Source organism: Drosophila montana, unplaced genomic scaffold (assembly GCF_035044405.1).
Source record: "Drosophila montana isolate Dmon_TW-CO22-7 unplaced genomic scaffold, ASM3504440v1 contig_1505_1, whole genome shotgun sequence".
Taxonomy (NCBI): Eukaryota; Metazoa; Arthropoda; class Insecta; order Diptera; family Drosophilidae; genus Drosophila; species Drosophila montana.
The window spans coordinates 704,558-717,832 of record NW_026996452.1 but is presented as its reverse complement, the minus strand read 5'-3'; the positions used below and the strand labels follow the sequence as shown (position 1 = coordinate 717,832).

Sequence of the window (13,275 nt, the reverse complement as noted above, 5' to 3'; positions counted from 1 at the left end):
TAAATGAGTTGATCAATCGGTCAATCATTCAATCAGTCAGCTTGTACGTATAGATTGATGCACTTGCCCACAGGCATGACATTAAATTGTATTTAGAAATAATATAAAAATACAAATACTGCAAGTGCCACCATAAAGAAATTATTTCAAGCGAATGACAAAGTCGAATGAATTGCACTTGCATTTGTTTAGTGCACACACACACGGACACACACACGCACACACACGGACACACGGACACACACACTCGCGCACACACAACAGCTGTCTGGGCCAGTTCTCTCGTATGTGTTCAGAGACTGAACCCCACTTGCATCCATCACCCGTCTTATCTACGACAGTTGGCACGTGTAAGCAATTTTCTATTATAATCGCCCAGCGTATGCAATATTTGCCAGGCGCTCTCTATCTCGCGCTCTCGCTCCACACACATTCTCTCTCTATCTCTCTCTCAATTTGGCTTGGCAACAAGTGCAATAACTGCGCATTGCCTCTAATTTATGCTTGTTTGGACTCTTGAGGAGGCTTGTGGGTAGTTTTTTTGTTTTGGGTGTTTGGGAACGGGTGGCAATAATTTTCATATTACGCATACGCAGCGTTGCACGCAAGAAATAGTGTCTGAGGCTTTGCAATTGCTTTGCCTAATTTATGGGCAAACAATTCGATAAGCCTCGGGCCAAATTTGGAGTAGTGCAACAAATTTACTTATTATGCGATATAATTATGCCATTAATTGTCGGCATTTAGCAATATTTATGTGCGCCCCGCAGCTAACCTATATTTAGAATTGATTTATAACCAAAACTCTTGTCTGTTTTGTCACTTTGCTAGTGTGCATAATTTATTTCCATTTGTTTTTGATTTTTACAATTGTTTGTAATACTAAGTGCATACTTGATTTCATTGTTCCTTAAACTCGGGCAATATCCTAATCAACTCTCAGCTGGACAGGTTTTTTATTTTCTAATTCGCATATCAAGTTGCCTCACATAAATGATATCATATGACGCTCTATAAATTGCATTTTTATGGCCAGTTTTTAGCCGAGCCAATCTGGTTTTTGGCCGCATAAATTCATTTGTAGTTGCGCAAGTATTACGAGTACTCATGAATACTCGCATGCCTATTCACACATCAATTCCATCAATATTTCTGATAATTTTTTTATTTATCTAAATAATTGTTGTACAAGTTGGAAATGGGACAAAATACGACGATTTCTCAAAGCTTAATCATCGAATATTATAATTATTTATAATTATTTGATTTATATAATTATGCAAATAAAAACGGACGCGTTTCCTCCCCTCCCCACAAGAATTCACCCCTTCCCAATTGGGATCAATCCAGCCACAAACACTGCATAAATTATTCGTATGACATGAGGAACAGACCCCACCCAAAGCGCAGATCAAAAGCCCAGCGTTAATATTGAAAATTTGCAGCAGAGTTTGATGCGAGGGTTGCTGCCACAAATCAATTGCCAGATTGAAGGAGAGTCCTTTAAAGGACAAGGACGCCATATCAACTGATTTATATCACGGTCGCAGCAATTAACGCGAATGTAAAGGGCGGCAATAAAAGAACCAAACGAAACAGGATAGAACAGAATGTAGTAAAAAAACAAACAAACAAGAGTGCGAACGACTGTCAGATACCCTTATTTCTATACCATATTAAGACCTGGGGCCCCACACTATGGAAATTTCAATTCAAAATAAATTTTGTGTTAATTATACGACATTTATAAAACTTGCAAGGTTTAACGATGACATTGAAATGTGTTTATATAAGAATGTTAAGAAATTTTGACAGCATAAGATAGTTAAATACATACAAAACTTACATCTACCCCGCACATACGTATGCACATCTGCATTATACCCCATTTGCATTGGGTACAGGGTATACAAATCAACGTGGCGGTGCGATATATATTTTTGGTGCTTTTCATTCTTAATGTTATGAGCGTCAAACTCATGCGATGCCAAAATGTGGAAAACCTTTCGCACAAATAAACATATGTAAGCATGTTTGTTGTTATTGTTTGTGGTAGTTGCTTTTGTTGTTGTTGTTGTTGTAGAAGTTGAACGTCGTCATCAACGTCAACGGTTTTGGGGCGCTCGTAAAAAGCGCAAAGGAACATTTTACGATGGCACAGTCTAGCAAGCATTTGGCGTCTGTCTATAAGACGAACTACCGCTAAATTCTCAGTCCGTCTCTGCCTCGTATCGAGCCGTGTCTAAAAAACCCACAAGTAGAAAATGCAGCTGCCTTAGCCTCAAGCAATCGAAATCATGTATGAAATTAGTAAGCGAACAGTAGCTAGAAGTTTGTCCAAACACATTAGCTTTGCCCGTCGGCCACTTAAGCTGCAGCCAATTGGCAATTGGCCTTAATGGCCGTCCCTGAGACAGAGACTGAAATCTTAATGTACACGGTAGGAAATGTTTGGCTCAAATTCAAGAGCATTTTGGTGTTTATAACAATTTCAAAAGTTGTTTATATTCAAAACATGCTGTTATTAAATAAAGGAGCCTGACAAAAATATAAACAAATAAAACTACATGATTAAAATCAGATTAAGTTATAAAGGGCACAGGATTCGAACTAGGGCTTTCTTGTTCGCCAGGCAAGCGCCTTTACACTAAGCTACAAGTTCTCAAGCCCTACGCTGGGCTTAAGTTTTTATATCAAAAAGATAAGAGTGAAAAGGAGAGATTGAATCAAATTGAAATTATAATTTGAATCAACGAGGAACCGAGTTCAAATCTTGGGTGATAACATGAATGTATACCTTATGTTTAAATAATAATAATAATAATAATTTACTAAAGAAAGAAGTTAATTGCTAATTGAAAATTAATTCTAATTTCATTACTGATTAAAGTCTGGTTTAAATATAAATCAGCTAACAATTCTTTACTGTGTAGCTTAAATAATGATAATTTACCAAAGAAAACTGTTAATTGTTAATTGAAAATTAATTCTAATTTCCCAACTGATTTAAGTCTGGTTTAAATATAAATCAGCTAACGATTCTTTACTGTGTAGCTAAAATAATAATAATTTACTAAAGAATGTAGTTAATTGAAAATTAATTCTAATTTCACAACTGATTAATGTCTGGTTTAAATATTAATCAGCTAACAATTTTTTACTGTGTAGCCAAGCATTCACGAGCCGTCACGTTTGCAAATTGCGCCCTGCCTGCATTGGGCCAGTTGACAACCCTAGCGGATAGATAAGCACCTTAGCGCTGCGCTTATCACACAAGAAAAGGGCAGCCAGCAACTTGTGCAACTTTTGATCTTCTGCCTGATAGTTGATAAGGGCACATGTGCATTTGAAAGTGAAAGTCGCTCAACGTGAGCTGTTTGAACGAGTGCCGCGAACGCGGGGCATGAAAGTCGTTGCTGGGCTTTTGGCCAGAGAATTTCAGCGTGCCACAAATCGTTGCCAAATTGAAACAATGCCGAGCCATTTATGTAACTCGGACCGATATCGTCCAGAAATCTACTCAGTGTTGATTCTAATTTTATATAGAGAGGTGTCAGCGGCCCACGCCCAGGAGGTGCTGCTGCCTAAAAATAAGTAGTAGACTACGGGTTAGCATTTGGGCCAATTTGCGGCGTTATTTATGGCAGATTTTGTCGCGGGCCATGCCAGCAAACTTGACACTTCATTAAGTTCGCCAATCTACGAGCAGAGAAATACAAACATATTGTTAGATCGGCTACTGAACTTTTTTCTCATACCCTGTACCCATTGAAATTAAATGAGGTATGGGGTATGAGGGTTTTATGCAAATGTATGTTACAAGCAGAATCTTATTAATAATATAATAGCGGATAACTTTAAATATTCCCGATATTACTTAAACATCATGCGCAGAAAAAGGACATTTTCCCCGGAAAACGCACTTCATTTACTTCAAATATTAAAAAAAACATATAAAAGCCAGCTAATCAAGAGTATTTCACTTTTTGAATAATTAGCCTCACTCACTTCAAAATTGAAGCTATTCAAGAGTGTCAGCCTGGATCTTGGTATATGCACACAATTAAATGCCTGCTTAAGGTTTGGCAAATATCATAACAATCGGACAATAAGCACCGAAGTTATTCAAGAATACGTTTTTCACACTATGGAGCCTACGTGTAGAAGAAGCAGAGTCCGCAGCTGGTTCGGCATTTACGACTTTCCCTCGACCAGAGCACTTGTACATGTTTCATTGCTCAACTTTGTGAACCGGCGCCAATTAGCTAATATGAAGCTACAAACTGTGCACAATTTATTTGCAAAATCAAAACAATAAATAGCAAATTTTGTATTATATTTGAAAAATATATATATAATATGCTACACCAGCTATACTATATATATTACTATTTTTATGGCTGAAAAGTTGGCACCTACCTGTCGCAGCAAAGCAATAAAACGCTCAGATTTATGGTTAGGCTAAAGCTGGAATAATATTATAAAAAGTATATATTATTTATATTTATTCATATTTATTTCGGCTCTTTTTGGAATTGAGCCGAAATTGTTATTATTATGATTTGCCTTTGATATTTTATCAGGCGCCGACAGAGCTGCCAACATTGTGTGTGAGTATGTGTGTGTGTGTGTGTGTGTGTGTGTGTGATTTTGTGTGTGTGTGAACTCACAAGCGAGTTGGCATGCCCGGCACGTGTAATCCATAAACAGTTGACGTAGTCCTCGCGCGTGCTGAAAAAAGCACACACAAGTAAGGGGACTTGGAATGGGAGTTGCGCCCTCCACATGCGACTACACTGAGCAAAATGTAGCTGTATGCATAAATATATATATATAATAAACTGATTGATTGACTAACTAACTCATTGCTTAATGCAATAGGGTTGCATTTCTCAACGTAGTTAGGAAAAGTGTTGCAAGATTTTCAATTTTCAGCTCTTTCATCGCATAAACATTCGATTCAGATCTTTGTTAAGATTTGTTAGGAACCAAAATGGGAATGGTCAGCTTTTCGATTCTTAAGGGTATACAAACTAAATGAAAATGCTGCACTATAATTGAAATTTCATTTTCTTTTCAAGTGTATACAATTCAAATACGTATCAGCTTATGTACGTTTGTGGTAGCAACAGTTTGCCGGCAGTGCCGGCAAGTGGCAAATGTCTCGGTTGATGATGGCTATTTCCACGTTGCCGTCTGGTGTGCCCTGTCAGCGTTTCTGGGGTACTCATTTGCTGAGAGGGGTTCGGAAACTGTTTGTTTAGCTACAATTGCATTGATGGCACGACCTTGAGACTGAATCGCAACTAGCTAATATAAACGAACCCTTTAGAGTGCACATGGTTTGGCTCAAGTTAACTATTTAATATTATTATCTTTAGGATAAAATTATACTTATAAATATAATATAGCACAAGCTTCGGGTAATACATTACTTAATCTATAGACTAGACTGAAAACTAAAACCGGATCTTCGATGAATAACCGGATCACGTATAAAACGAAGACTACTAATTAGTTTTGAATGCTTCAGTTAAATGGCAAAAATTAAACTAATAAAGTTTTTGTGCAATTATACTTCGTATACCCTAATATACCCCATTTTTTTAAAGAGGGAAAATTTATGTGTGTGGGCTACTAAATAAATAATATTAAATTTAGCCATAAAAACAGTTGCCAAAATATTTTAATATGAAAAACAACATTCAATTGTTGCCATATGGCACACAGCAACTAAAAATAGGCGACTTACAACTCTTCAATACTCTTTTTTCACTAAAGAAATTATTTCTTCTTGAATCCTATTATTCCATACCATATCAGACCAATAAAGAAGTTTTCAGAACTCTCATAAAAAGATTCCTCCGAGTATTCTGGACATTCTATTCTATTATCTAAACAAATTGCCAGACGATTCTGTTTTACATAACCTTCTGTACAATGTATTAATTTTATTAGAAAAGTAAAAGAAAAAAATTAATTTTTATTTTATATACATACCCTGACACTTAGAGTCAGACAGTTGATAAGCCCTAAGCCTAGGGAACAATCAAATTGATAACAGAATAATGGCGGAGTAATGAAAACGGAATCGCTACCCTAACAAAAGTTAATCAGCTGCTGCTTGAAGCTGACACAAGAGAGTCGAACCAAAGAGTCAAACAGAACCTTGTCTAATCTAGACTAATTAATACACTACCTTTACTCGGGGCATATGCAAAGTAAAGTCAAAATTTTAAGTTCAAATAAAAATACAACAAAAAATAATAATTTTCCGACCGTAAAAGCAAATTGACAGCGCAAGCTTGTTATTTTCGATAATAAAATAAAACTAGAAATGAGAAAGGGTTATGAGCAGGGACAGGTGTTGAGTTAGGGTGAGGTAGGTGTTTGGCTGTGTGTGTTTGGCTGTGTGTGTGTTTGTGTGTGTGGATATGGCTAGCACGAGCAGCACCCAAAGCATTACACAAGTTCAAGTGAATTACGACGACAAGAAGATGACGACGACGACGACAACGGCGATTACGAAAATGACAATGGCAGAGAGAGAGAGAGAGAGAGGGAGAGAGAGGAACGTTGACGAAGAAGGGCACGCAGATAGACAGACAAAAGCTAGTGTATTTTTTTAAGTTTATACTATATATAAGTCGTAAAGTTGCTGGTAAATTACAAACGTTTTAATTTTGAGATTAAAACTGCTTTCGTGCCAAGCTTAACAAGCTTAACTTGGCTAAAAGCAGCTAAAGGATAAGCATTGCCAACTTCCGCCTTCTGGCTGCCAAGGATGCGTGACATCCCCATGCCCGTGCCCCGATCCACCATAAAAACGCTCCATGCGACATGCAGTTTTATTAGCGTTTACTGCATTTCCTGACGAATGCGCAAAGTCAGACGCCGAGGGGCCGTGGGGGGACTAAAGTATTTCCTCAGAAATGGGGCACAGTGCTTTGGTGCAAACGAGCTACGACACAGGTGAAGGTAAAGCCAAGTTAAGCGTTAGTGGCTGCTAGATTTAGTGCATGCCAATGAATACCAAATAGAAAAGCCAGCAGATCCCTTGCTTATCGACCAAGTGGATGCCAAAGAGCTTTACACCAGTTGAATAAATGACTATAAAGCTGAAAAGCTGAACAGCAGTCGACTTTTACACCGACTAGCTCAACTCGCAGTCTTCCTGTCTGACATAATTTAATTGATGTATATGTATTTCTGACTAGATTTGTTACAGAGGTACAAAGTAGCCCCAAAAAGGAATGAGCGGAGCAGGATGTAGTTAGGTTTAAGGAAATTGTGCTATTTTACTAGAGAACCGCAGTTATAAAGAATAAATTGAATACCGAAGCTCGGTCATGGTCTCCTACATCAAGCTGTAACAACGCACACCAAATCGTCGTTATCTTCACATTGTTAATTATTATTTAAAGGATGCTTTTACCACCAATCAGTCAGTCAGTACATCAGTCAATCAGTTCGACTGTCAGGCAGTCACTGAATAAATCAGTCTCTCTGTCAGTCATTCAATAAGTAAATTAGTCTTTTAATCATTCAATCAGTCAATCTGTCAATCATTTAGTCAACCAGTCAGAAAGTAAGTTTGTCAGTTAGTCAATCAGTAAGCAAGTCAGTTATTCATTCAATCAGGCAATCAGCTAATCAGCATAAAAAATTTGTCATATAAAGAATTAAATAATATTTTTAGCCAAGGAAATTTGTGTGAATGAATCATTTTACCAACAATCAGTCAGTCAGTCAGTCAATCAGACAATTGGCGCATACATATATCCTGCACTATAGTTAATTAATCAACAGCATTGACTGTGTGTTAAATATTGCCAGGCATTCAATTTCACTATTTCAAGCATTCAATCAGTCAGTCCATCAGGCAGTCAGTCAGTAAATAAGTCAATCAGTCAGTCATGTAATAAGTAAATCAGTCTTTCAATCATTTTGTCAACAAGTTAACTGACTGGTCAGTTAGTCAATCAGCAAATAAGTCGGTCAATCATTCAATCAGGCAGTCAGCTTATCACCATAACAACTTGTCATGTAATGAATTTAATAATATTTTCAATCAAGAAAATGTATATGAAAGAATAATTTTACCAGCAATCAGTCAGTCACTGAGTCAATCAGTAAGTAAGTCAGTCAATCATTCAAACAGGCAGTTACCATAACAACTTGTCATATAATGAATTAAAAATTATTTTCAGTCAAGAAAATGTATTATATATGAAATTACCAGCAATTTTTTTACCATCAATCAGTCAATCAGTCAGTCAGTCAGTCAATTGGCCCATATATCTTGCCCTATAGTTGATTACTCAACAGAATTGTCTTTTGCGGGAATATGTCAACTATTGCCAGATATGCAATTACATAAAGCCTTTGCCAGACAACTTTTTACAACTCTTTGTGCCTCCTCCCATCAGTTGCTGTGTCATGCCTTGCCGCCTAATCAGTTTTCCTAGCAGTGTGATATAAGTCCATCTGCGTCTGCCATGCCACATGCCTCATTAAAAGGCTTCCCTCTGCTCGCATTTGCATTGCATGTGCCCCACGTCTAGTCCAGGTCCAAAATATCTTCTATTTTTGCCACATTGCTCTGGCTGGTTGCTGTTTGCATCAATTCGTCTCCTTTTTTGCATGCTGCACATTTTCAGTTGCCATTTTGTGGATATTTCGATTTATTATTTTTTATTGTTGTTACGTTTTACGACTTTGCCGGGTGCAGGCTGCGGGCTGCTCTTAGCCGGATGCTGCGTCAAATCTACAGATATTCTCAGATATTGCCAGTTCGTTGGTTTACGGCCCTATTTCTCATAGTCATGCATTTCCGTAAATTTGCAGTTGAGACAAAAAAGAATGTTATCAAAATATTTTCCAGTCTCTTTTATTACTCAAGTTAATTTAACAACTTGCTGTCAGAGTTGAAGTTGACTGCTCTCCACCCAGAATTCAAGCATTCATAAGTTTACCAAAACTAGCCCGATTTTCGGTATTAATACCATTTTTGTTCTAGTTTGAGCTCTAGATTGAATTGAAATACTTTTGAAGCGAGTACATTAAAGGTAAATCCCAAGATTCATAGGGATATTGTCCTATCAGGACAACAAATCCCGTACATTTAATATCCATAACTTTGTCAATACTTGTTCGATTTACATGATTGATACCATTTTGGTCCTGATTTAGCCTCTACATTTGCCTTTATTTCATATCGAATCCCAAACCCTGTATAACTATCCCTCCTAGACTTTAAATATCCATAATTTTGTCTATACCTGTTCCAGTTACATGATTGATACCATTTTGTTCCTGACTTAATCTCTAGATTTGCTTTATATTGCCTTTTGTACTACTTTTATGTAATATGTGTAAGTCCTGGGAACAGCCCGAACATTAGAGTAAGTCAACCTGCGCACAGTGGGGCATCGCGAAGCCCCTATCAATGAAGAAAAAAAAGAGGCTGGGCAATGTAATGCCTGCAATTGGCACAACACCCATGCACACACACACACACACAGACAAGCACTTGTATATAAAGGATTCTGCTGGCAGGCCAGTGATGCGCTTCAGGAGCAGCTGCAGCAGCCGCAAACACGAGCGGCAACAACTTCGTGTTGCATACAAACTCATAAAAGGCGCAAAAAACGACGATGAAAAACTTTGCTAACGACTTAAACGACGACAAAAACGAGGACGAAGGAGCAGAAAAAAAATACGATGCTGGGCAGCCCAAAAAAAGGATTCGTTTGCCAATTCGGTGCTGCGGGAGAGAGAGCGATATAAAAGAGAGAGAGAGAGAGAGAGAGAAAGCGAGAGAAAGCGAGAGCAACGTGCATCGAGTCGAGAGTAAGCTGCACTTGGCACAGTAATAAAAGTAATAATACCCGCAGTACCACCCATCTATATAGCATATATATAGTATATATACTCTTATGATATCTATGTACTACAAAGCTATATATATATATATATATGTAACTGGGCTCGTCGTGCGCAGAGCTCGCAGCTCGTTTATGCGCGTTAATGGCATCGTTTACTGGCTAACTGTAAATGTGTGCCCATGAATGGGTGTGGCGCTCACTGTTGCAGCTGCAACTTGATGTGGCATCAATTGGCCTGACTGCACTACCCATTCAATTAGATGGGCGTTGCCAAAGCATCTGCGGGCTGCACTTGGAAACCTCCTCAGCCCGCATTTATATACAATTATTGCATGATTGGAAAAGAACTTTAAGAAATGCTCAGAATATTGATAAATCAATTGAAATGTTGTCCATTGCAAGATTTGACCGAATTTTATATACTATTTCCGTATCATATAAATTTATAATTCTGCTGGAATTTGCAGAGATTTGTATCTCAGAAGCATTGACTCTGTTTTAAAGAAGATGAAGAATGTTTAACAAGAGATATCTCGATCCCAGAAAAAAATATGCTCGATTAGTATCTACAGCTTATTTTAAGCTATCTTGGCATACTCAGATGTATTTGTTGCAAATACGTCTGAGTTGGCCGACTTGGAGAAGTATATAATTTTGTGCCTAAATATTATATCGCAAGTCCTTAGGTATAAAATAGTTCGACAATTCAAAGATTAAAGACCTACCGCTTATATTTTACCAAATTATCATAAATTTTTTGAATAGCAAAGCTCAAAATTTAATAGATAATTATTTTATTAGAATATAGAAAGCCACTATTCAAAATTGAATAGAATTCAATTATAAAAAATTAAAAAATATTTAAATTCAGCGGTCTACCGCCCAAAATACCCACTCAATCAGCGCTAAGCCAATAAAATTGATCATTTTTATCCCATATAGAAATGGCAAAACTAATTGGCCAATCAAATAGTTTTTGTTCGTAAGGCTGTGGCAACAATAAATCAATTTATTAAATTTATATGCGATTAATAAAATAATTTTTAAGCATAAAATGCAAATAAGGCGTATAAAAACAAAACAAAAACCCAACACACAAAGCGGCTAATGGCTTAATTACTAAATTAAAAATGGCAAAGAACAAAAAAGCAACAACAACTATAATAGATACAACAACAACAGCAGGCAATGCGTGCAAGCAGTTTATATATAAAAACGCATACACAGATACAAATACATATGCATAAGTACATGTGTATACAACACAAATTATGTAAACTAAACAACGGCAAGAACAACAACCGCTGCACACGCAAAGCATAAAACACGTTTCACACACACACACAGACACTTTGCTCACCAATGCAAAACGTGCGCCACAGCAACACGAACAGCGACAACAACAACAACAAGAACGAAGCGCCAACTACTCAGCGCAGCAGTTGCATACAACATAACAGCAGCAACAACAAGAGCGACAGCCACAGCAAAGGCGAAATGGAGAAGAGAGAGAAACATAATAAAACGGGCCAATGACTATGAAGCTCCGCCTACTACGGAAACTACCGACGACGACGACGACGACGACGGCAGCGCAGCAGCTGCCATTTGTTCACGCTGTTGTTGTTGTTCTTCTTGCTGCTGCTGCTGCCTGTGTAGGTAAAAAGAAAAAAATGGCAGCGCATAAAGCGAACATAGCGAGCATAGAAGAAGCGCAACTAAGACACGAAGCAACAGACGAAGATTCGACTTGAAAATTTAAATAAATATACGACGAATTACGACAGCAATTAGATTTATGTATATAAAATGTGTGTGTTATATACATAACTAATTAATATGCATATAAACGTAATATATATGAAATAAATAGATATTTTATATGTTTATACCATAACCAACAATTTATGCCAACGCCTTGGCTTTAGTTTGGGTTCGATTCAGAAACTGGTTTTGGTTCGAAATCTTTCCATTTATGAGCAAATTTTAAATGTCGATTTTCATATTATATTTCACAACAAAAAACGATATATTTTATTTATCTATACATATCATACTAGAGTCAGACTTAAAGTCAGAGTTTTGTCAGTTTGAGCGTCGGAACAATAAACGGCTGGTCGCCAGTTCAAATTCAACAGCAATTTTCGATTTTAAAGCTGATTTTGATAGTTTTCGAATTAAATTGAATAATAGATTGATGTACTTACCTTCTTATATATCATTTTCAACAGCTTCTTTTTGTCAAAAAACTAAGAACATTTTTATCACAAAACAGGAAACACACTTAAACTTATTTGTGACACAGAAAAAAAATTTGGAAAAAATATTAAATTAGGAATTTAAACAATTTTTCTTTTTTACTTTTTCTTTCTTAAAAATTAAACAATTTATCCCAAATGAGGCAACACAATTAAATACAGAAAAAATAAATATATTATTAATTTTTCTTTAAACACAGAAAAAAAAATCACAGAAAAAAATTAGAAAAAAAATAAAAGCACACCTTGACAGTTTGACACAATTCTTTTTTGCATTAACTGAAAAACAGATATAAAGAATAATTAATTAATTGAAGAGAATTTAACTATCTATAATCATATATAAAAATATAAAATACCAGCGGGTATACCTCAGCCTTGCTCGTGGCACGTCTAACATAAATTCTCTCAATGATCTTTGAAAATGAGTTTGAAACCGATCGGACGGTAGACAAAAAACAATCATACAACCGTTTTCCGCCAATTTACCACTGTTGTGGGTGAAATTTCCCAAATCGTTGAAGCACGTATTAATTAAGTTCTTATGTGGAGCTTTAAAAATAAGTTTGATGCAAATCGGACAAAAGTGAAAACTGCACAAATAAAAATTTAGAATCACACTTTCCACCAAGGTTGGTTTGATTTTGAAACAAGTCTCAAATGATTTTTCATATATATCCTTGGAAATGAATTTGAGAGCGAAAAGTCACCCACCAAATCTTAGAACCTTATTTCTACCAAGGAGGAATGCATTTTGCGAAAAGTGTGAAACACCCCTCAAATGAATTTAAACAAAGATCTTTGTATACAAACCTTTTTTCGTGATTCTTTCACACTTGCGGGTGGAGTTTTCCGAAACCCCGTCTTAACGTGCACCTACATCAAAATTTCAGCTTCCCAGCTCTTACGGTTGATCACCATTCAGTTAGTCAATAAGTCAATCAGTCAGTCAGGACAAACAGCTTTATACATAGAGATACAACATTTCCGACAATGCTGTCGCTAAGGTCAGATGCGACCTGAATATATATATAATATATAATCTGAAAAACAAACAAATGGAAATTGGGACTTCTACTTTTGGATAGTGGCTTGTTTTAAGCAAAACCTTTAAAAGCAACCAAGAATTT

At 36.6% G+C, this 13,275-nt stretch overlaps 1 protein-coding gene across 2 annotated transcripts in view; it reads left to right on the top strand.

Annotated features, from left to right (window-relative positions):
• The window catches only part of dsx (doublesex), a 43,107-nt gene that overhangs the window by 15,554 nt on the left and 14,278 nt on the right, over positions 1-13,275 (top strand). The gene's annotated exons all lie outside the window — the stretch shown is intronic.